General features: G+C 38.4%; 1 protein-coding gene across 1 annotated transcript in view; it reads right to left on the reverse strand.

Annotated features, from left to right (window-relative positions):
• NFIA (nuclear factor I A) overlaps positions 1–5,890 on the reverse strand; it is a 167,028-nt gene extending 161,138 nt beyond the window's left edge. Inside the window, exon 1 of the mRNA XM_072974322.1 lies at positions 5,828–5,890. The gene's annotated coding sequence lies outside the window, so the exon portion shown is untranslated. The remainder of the gene's footprint in view (positions 1–5,827) is intronic.
• Positions 5,891–8,771: the final 2,881 nt, after the last annotated feature.

The following is an 8,771-nucleotide window of genomic DNA, read 5'->3' on the forward strand; positions in this document are numbered from 1 at the left end:
TCAAAAGGCAAGATCCAAGAATTTCCTTTGTCTGGACGCATTTCTAAAGAGCCTCTGCAAACAATGAGGGGTCACATCTGCTAACAATTTTTAAGAAAGCACAATTCACCTGGTCTCAGACTGACATTGTAGATTAAACCCAAATTCTGGTTCCCCGGTCTCTCAGAGGAGAGGCACCAGTTCCATCGCATTGCTGAAAACTCATCAGTCAGAATTTAATTACACAGATCTGGAAACCAGAAGGCATCAGGTTTTAATGTCTCCCTGAATTGGGACCTTTACAATATTTAGAATATTGGTCATTATTGTTATTGTTGCTATTTTGGTGGTCACTCTTCTGTCTCTGTCCCTGCAGGGTTTTTGGGGAAGGACACTATGGAGAATAACTGTGCTAGGTAATTGTAAAAGAAAGTCACGCCAATTATGGAATATCGACAAGTTGTATTTACAAGTCAATGGTGCTAGAATGCTCCTGCTTTCCCAATAAAATGTGAACTGCAAGGCTGCGCTGCCTCCAAAATTCCTAAAATGACCCTACTAAAATGACACAGGAATCAAAACAGTTCCGAAAGCAGCAGTCCATCCAGTCATTAGAAACAATTTTTACTGTTTAGAATTATGAATTTTATTTTGCCGTACATTATGCACTAATATTATAATATAATACTGCAATATATCTACCACATAGTTGAGGAAGTAGGGGAAAAAAGTTAAAGCAGAGGGCCTACACTTTTTTTTATGAGAATATTATCAGATGAAAGAATGTCCAAAAGAGAAACAGAAATTTACAGTTCTCTTATCTCACCCCAACTTACAGAGTAAATGTTACATATAAATCTTAAGTCAGAAAGTCAGTATAGCCTTGAAAGTTATTTCATAAGTACTGAAATATTCAAAATGCTCACAGAAATGTGTTCACTGATAACTAATGAGATACTGACAGTTGTGACTGAAGAAAAGTGCATTCCTTGCTCATCCAGCAACATCCAGCAATGACACCTGGTTTGCTGGTGCAACGTGGGAACAACATAAATGAAGATGCTGCACGTGAACGCTAGATTCAACCAGTACTCCTGGGTGACTTTCAGATTGGCAGGGAGAGCTACAAATTTTCAAAATCTGGGGCAAGCATCATGATTAATGGCCTTCCACTGATTGCAAAGGCCCATCTGAGGGTCGATGCCACCAACATATGTGCAACTAACCAGATAAATGAGGAAGAGCAAACATGATTAAAACTAAAGAAAATAATCTAAACCCCACGTCTGATTTCCTGTTGTAAATATCACATTTTAAAATCCAGTCGGATGAGGTTATGATTATTAGCAGCCTGCGCAGGTGACGAGAGGCAGTAAACAGGAAAAATAACAACAAACAAACAAACAAACAAACAAAAAACATGTGAACACAGCTTTTCTTTTTCTGGCAAGGGAACCCCACATTTTCTTTTCTTTTTCTAGTTAAGGGTGCATTCACAGGGAGTCCCAGGGGGAAGTGTGCCTTCAGAGTGCCGTGTTCAACTGTGCTCTGCTCTCAGACGCTGGCTCTGTGTGGCCCCCCAGAGGTGTGCCCTGAATTAAGCAGGAGGGCTAGCACACGCGCTCTTCCCTCATTAATGCCTGACCTGATGCACCACACGATGCAAGCTTGGGAGCACTGTTCACAGGCCCTGGAAGTATCAAGCAGGCATTGCTAATATTTTGCTCCATTAGTACTTTTAAAGTAGCCAAAGGACCTCCTGGAAATTCACAAAGGTGGTTTGAGAAGATGTCTTAAGCCAAGGTCTAACAAATAAGGCTTAAAGCCTTCAGGAGCTCCTAAAAAGCCAGAAAGGAGTTCAGTGATATGCAAAAGCATTAAACGCATGAGACCAGTCAGAGCTGAGAACTTTGTTGGGATTCCATTTCCTACGATAGCCAAGTGTAAACGAACATGGTGGTATTTCATATGTCACACCTGCTCATTGAGATGGGCCAGGCATGGGGGTACAACTTGACCTTCTGTGGCCATTAGCGTAGCCCCGAGTTTGGCTTCCTGGCACTGTTAGTCATATCTGTGTATGTCCATGTGTCTGTGAACGACCTTCCCCACACCCAAGTCAGATTTTCAGCTTCTCCAGGTTTTTGTTTGTTTGTTTGGTTGGTTGGTTGGTTGCTTTTTTTCCTTAAAAACCTCTTGGTAAATCAATAGTGAGCAAATACTCAAAAAATACTTGGGGCTAGTGACAGTATATTTATCTGCTTATTAATTTTAATAAATATGAGATAAGTTCAAGGCATATGGAATTTGTCATAAATCCTATCCTGAAGCAGCTTATAGTTTTTAATAAGCCAGGTTCTATTTGGTTTCTGCCAAGGAAGACCTCAGCCCAAACTAAAGATATCTGGGTAGAGTCCCTTCTTCCCAGAATAACCTTCTTCTTGAGCATTCATTCTGAAGGTGCTAGCATCTCCGAATCACTTGCAGTTCTCAACTTCTGGGAGGTAAACAGAATGTGAAGAACAGAACTCAACAGTGAAACCGACGTGCCACTGTCGGGCTGATGAACTGACTGAAGAGACTGGGGTCTAACATTTCAGAACAGAGTAGACAGCTCTCAAAGATGTCCACTCCAAGCCTCCCCAGCTTCTAATCTCTTGAATACGTATATCTCATTACAGACATGAGCTTTAACTGGAGCGTAGCAATGGTTCCCTTTCTTTGAGTCCTTACTATGAACCTGGCATTGTGCCGTTTCATATGCATATTCTCATTCTCATACTCGTGCGGTAGGCTCTTCTAGTGTTCCTATTTTACCGATAAAATACTGAGACTGGGGCCATCGCTTATTCCCCAGTTATTAACACCCAGCTATTACTGCATTTGAACTCAGGTCTGTTTGACTCCAGAGGCAGGGTTTTTAATCACTCATTATGTTATACCAATTTTGAGTTGCAGAGATTCTGATATTTTATCTCTGGGCTTCAGATAATTCCTTCAAAATTCCCATCTAATACTCTAATTGGACAAAGATTTGTTTTCTTTTACAGTTGAGTCTTCAGGGAGTACAAGAAAAGAAAGCAAAAATTCCACAGAAAAAAACCAGACTAGTTGGACAGGGAAGAAACAGCTGCATCCACTTTAGGTAAAGTTACATGGCCTCGTTTATGGTTTTGGAAGAAACAGCATGTTACCATTTGTCTATTCATTCTCCATGGTTTACTAGGAAAATACCATTCGTTTCCCATTACCTTGCTCCTCAAGAGCTAGGATAAAAAGAATATTATTTCCCCTCGAATATATACATAAAGAAGGAATAATGGGTTCCCACTTTATTTTGAGGACCAGAGTCTGTCACTTCTTCATCCACCAAGATTTCAAAGTTCTTAAGTTTTGTTGATACATTTAGAAGAGTTCCTTCTTTAAAAACAAAAATGAAACAACGACCAAATAAGCCAGAACCTTTCAAGAACTCATCTTCCATAACCTGGGGCAATGAAAACGAAAGAATACTCTTGGTCAAACAACCCCAGCAAGTCATCTAATGCATGTCAATACCTAGTCCTGAAATCTTCATTTATTTCCCCTTAGGGATTTTATGTCCTTAGGGAAGAGGGAAAAAAATCATTTTTCCTCAGATAACTTTATCTGAGATGGACAAAAGACAGGAAGGGGAAACCGAATAGGCTGCTGTTCCTCTGGTCTGAGCTCCAGTTGGAACTGTCTAAGACGAAGCAACTTCTATCTCTTTTCCTCCGAAATAAACAGAAATTTGAAGCACAGGAATGTATTACTTTTTCTCCTGGATGTTGATACTTCCCTTCTTTGAATTCACATGATCCTTCCCAAATAGTACCGTGAATCCTTGAGGAAGCACCGAGTAATCTGGGGTTAAAAATGAACTTGGCTAGTATTTCCATGCCTTTGGCCGAAAAATCCAGGCTCAATCCTGGTTGCGTTTTGGAATGGGAAAGGCACAGGATCGGTATTACAGGCAGCTCCGGGAAGGCACGCCAGGCCTCTCATGCTCTCAATTTATATTTGCATGTGAACAGCTTGTCGGCCATTTTATGAAGACAGATGACTCGCAGGCCCGCGAGAGGGCCGGCCAGACCGAAACCCGCCAGCCACGTACCCCGGCAGCCCACCGGGTCTGAAAAGTGAGAATAAAACCAGTATCTCTGGACGCAACTTCAGGCAGATTTTACATAAATACAATGTATGAAAAAAAAAAACGAAACATACAAGGCATCACCTATAAGTCAAGTGGGAAATAAAGAATGAAACCAGTCTATAAATATCACTCTTGAAAATGTCAACAAAAAGTAAGATGTAGCTGTTTCTGACACTAAAAACAAGCCTACAGAGGTCTCTCGCTCTCGCGCGCGCTCTCTTTTTTTAATGCCTGATTCAAAAAAAACAACTTTGATGAGGAAAATACCACCAAAATACCAGGATGAGGAGAGGGGTAGCCAGAGAGTCTATATTTAATGAGGGAGGCCAGCAACGCTATGGAGAATTCCCCAGGCTTGGGAAGTGACACAAATTCCGAGAAATCAGTGAAAGGAATATCTAACGTGGTAAACTCAATCCTTCTCCCTCCAACACCAACATAATTCAGTTTACGTATCTCTTCCAAAAGATCCTGGAGATTAAAATGGAAAGATGTAAAGAACAACACAAAGAAGAGAGCCCTGAGGAATGAGATCAGTCTAAGGAAGTGAAAAACAAAGAATGATGGGATTACATTGACTAGAAAAATAATACAAGGAATACTGAACAACAGCCAACTTTTTTTAGTATAAAGTCTATGGAAGATACCACGGGAAGTATGTTGTACATACTATCTTACTTAATTCTTCAACATGTAGGTAATAGTATTACCACACTACTTCTTAGATGCAGAACAAATAAAGACTCTGAGAGGTTAAATAACCTATTCAAAATTGTAACGGTAAGAAATAGTAGAGGCAGAATTTGAACGCAGATCTGACACGACAGCCTGAGCTTTTAATCACAGTGTCAAATTCCCCTCAAAGGTCCCTCAAGGTCAAGTTCTCATTAGTCCTCAGTTCTATCACCAAGAAGGAGCACTTTGGAATTTTATGAGATGGTATCTGTGAAAATACATAATACGATGTTTAGCATATAATGGATACTGCTGGTTCAAGTCTTGGTTTTTACTGAAACTGATGGTTTCAGTCAATGATAAATTCTAACCTGTGACAACCTTTTCCATAGTTGGAATGCACCACACATTTAGTATTTTAGTGGATATTATCATATTCATATGTAAAGTGTGCATTCTGTTAATCAAGTTTCTACAACAGAAAGTTTATACATTTATGCAATTGATGAATTTAATGCTGTCATGTACCCTTACTGTTTTTATTTTAGACAATTTAACGTGGAAAAGTCTTCAAAGGCAGAGGTCATTTTCTTAAAGCAATTAGCAAAGGCTTCGAAAAGGCTTCGATAAAGACCTCACAAATACTTAACCATCAATAACCTTAAGTCACTAGTGAAGAAGATCATGGGTCACTTGCCACCTTAAAAGGAACTAAAATGAAAAGGCGTTGGCTCCTCACTTACACTGTAAAAGATTCTGATCTGGTTAATCAACGCCACCTCTCATACTGATCAACTTTCTGGGGAACTAAGGTTCTTCCAGGGTTTGTGGTGGAGGGGAAGGGACTGGGGCTGCCAGAATGACCCAGAAAACTTGAGTCCTCAAAGTTGTTCCTACTGGGGGCCGCCCACAGGGCAGACCTCGAAGTCCATGTACTTGGCTGGCTGCTGGCTACTATGAACTCTCAAAGCAGCAACCAGAGTCCCAAACTAAACTTACCATTTTCTGGCTGGTCCTTAATGTCAGCGTCACTTGGCTGGCTGGGACTTTCAGATTGACTTGAATCTGAAAAACATAAAAAATACAGCCAAAAATTACAGGGTCTGTGAGGGAAAGTGCATCAGAGGTGCCAGACTTTCTCAAAAGGTTCAGCATGTAAACTAGGAACGAGAACGTTACAGAAATGACACGGTGATGGAAAAAAGGAGAGAGAAAAGAAGGTGGGGAGAAAAGCAGCAGCCCGCGCCTTCAGAGAGGACTCTCGGTTCTGTTTACACCTCCAGCGGCGCTTGGCTGGTGCCAGATCATAACTCGAAACTCTTCAGAAACCATCCTCTTACAGAGAGACCATTTCCAAACTGCACTTCTCCATTATTTATACACGAGAGCCTGATAAAGACTTCATCCTTCATTACACACATCTGAAGCTTGATTCAGAACATAATAAAGTGTCAAAACATATTTTGAAGCTGGTATATAAAAGCAACCCAAACAACAGAAACAAGTTCTGTTGATATTTAGCTCTGTATTACAGCAACAGACTAGGCGGGCTAACAGCATTAAATACTAGAATTCTAATACTGTAGTGCGTTTACTTAAAATAACAGGATCACTCACAAGACGTCTTTCTGAAAGGTACACCTCTCCCCTGGTTTCTAAGTATTATCTTTCTCCAGTACTGACACATTTGGGAGACCCCGAAGGATCCTAAAGTGAGCAAAAGCAGGTTCCTGTACACCTTTATTGGATTTCATTTATTTTTTTAGTTTAAAAATACAATCATTTTTAAACTAAAAAAAAATTAATTCAACTTTAAATGGGATCATGTAAAATAAAATAACATTTAATTTTAAAATGAGATAAAATTAAGCTAGATCAAAAAATTTCACAGAATTGGAAGTAAGCAGACATGGTCGGGGGAAGAGGAGACAAATATCAGGCAAAATATTTCAAGGAGAGAATTTTTTATGTAAAGCATTTTCTGTTACTTGAAACAGTATATAACATTATCGAAAAACAAACCCAAAAATTTTTCAGAAAACCTCTGTATTTGTGGAAAACCTGGATCCAAACTTTACCTTGCCTTCATAGGGTTAGGACAGGCTGACTGAAATTTGACCACATTTCAGCAAGAAGTTCAGTGCAAGACCAAAAAGGTCATGACACTTAACTGGGATTAAACTGAAAAATATTACTTCTGTTTCAACAGAGTTATAGCTTTTCCATCCTCCTTCTTGCAGATATTGCAAAAAGAAGTAGCACTACCAGTGACCCTAGGTCGAGAAGCACTAATTTATTACTTTAGGAAGACTCCCTGCTTTTAGGCAAATGAAGATTTTAATTATTGGGAAGTACTATTTTAAAACGTCTATTTTTAAATTTTCAGATGCTCTTAAGCTGGTGACTCTAACAAACATTTTAAGCTGATTCAAAAGTTCAAATAGCAAAAGATGTGAAAACTTGAATTTTTATTCAAGTCTGGCAAAATGATAGCTTTTATCAAAATGTAATGACAGCCATAGTAAAGACACAAAAAGCATTATAAATCAAAAAAAAAAACTTTAGAAAATCCTTCAGAATGAACCACAAAGTTAAATACAAGGTTTGCACTGAAAATTGGAATGCAAATTTATATTGGACCATATTTGAAATTTTAACTCCATAAATTAATATTACTTTTATAGCAAATGATTTTAAAACATGGCATAATTACTTTCCCTTTTTCTAGGAGAATATCTTGTAATTTTGCCATTAAAAATTACAAATTAAATATTCTTAGAAGTAATTCAACATGTTTTAGGAGAAAGGCATACTTTCATTATTTTTGTACTGGAAAATTTTAAGCCATTAATATCCACAATTAAAATTAAAGACATTATCTAAGTTTGTTTTAGGGAAAGTTAAAATTCTTCCTGATCATGTCCCAAAATAGACACAGAAAAATTTTGCCAAACAGAACATTTTCTTTGGAATCAGACTAGCAAACCCAGCTTTCCATATGATAGCTTGGCCGCTGTTCTTTTTCTAGGTGTAATATCTTTATGATGAATCACTTCTTTGTGAACAGATTAAAAAAAAATTTATCTCAATTAATTTAAATATACCATAGCCAATTATTTTTCTGTTGTTTACCTATTAATATTAAGGTAAAAATAATGAGAGATCAAAAAAATTGTTTTAATAATCTAAAAGTGGACTTCTTTGCTCTTTTAAATTTTCTTTTACATTTGTTTCGCCACCCTATATTTACAGAAAGATAGCGTAATTATCGAAAGCATGAACAGCAACAAAAGATGGCTCTAGGTATGTTCAAAGAAAGTTTAAAATTCCAAGCCACAGAAAAAGAAGCAAGCAAACAGCAAACAACTGAGCGACAGGAAAATAGCTCAGAGTTGGTCTGAAAGGGGCCGCAGCTCTCTTGTGAAAGCTCAGATACAAACACTGGAGGAGGCATCTAGCCAAACTGAAAACGGAATTTAATTTCTCCAGTTTTACTCAAAAGCTGGAGACACTGTTACTGACCCGAGGATTGCATACTTAGATACACCATCCTCTTAAGGGATAGGCAAAGATCTACAAGAAGTTATGTGATTAAAAAACTTCAAGCATTATTTCCTACCATGGGCCATTTAATGCCGTTTCTTTTTTGAATCAACGAGGAACAAAATTACCCGGTCCCAGTGCTGAGGAGGCATGTACACTTGCTCTGGTATTGCAAAAGGTCCCCGATGCTGCTGAGTATGGAGCCAATCAGACAACCAGAATTACAAATTTCCACCCTTACATAATTGATGCAAATGAAAGATCTCTTTCTTAAGCATTTGCATTAAAAAAAACACCATCATGAAGGTTAACAATTAATTTCCTTTTTTCTTTTACATACTTGGTAGAGACCTGTCAGAAGCCAGGGTAACTTTACATCTTACTTTTGGGGACAGTTATC

The sequence above is a fragment of the Vicugna pacos genome, chromosome 13, assembly GCF_048564905.1.
Source record: "Vicugna pacos chromosome 13, VicPac4, whole genome shotgun sequence".
In the NCBI taxonomy this organism is placed as follows: Eukaryota; Metazoa; Chordata; class Mammalia; order Artiodactyla; family Camelidae; genus Vicugna; species Vicugna pacos.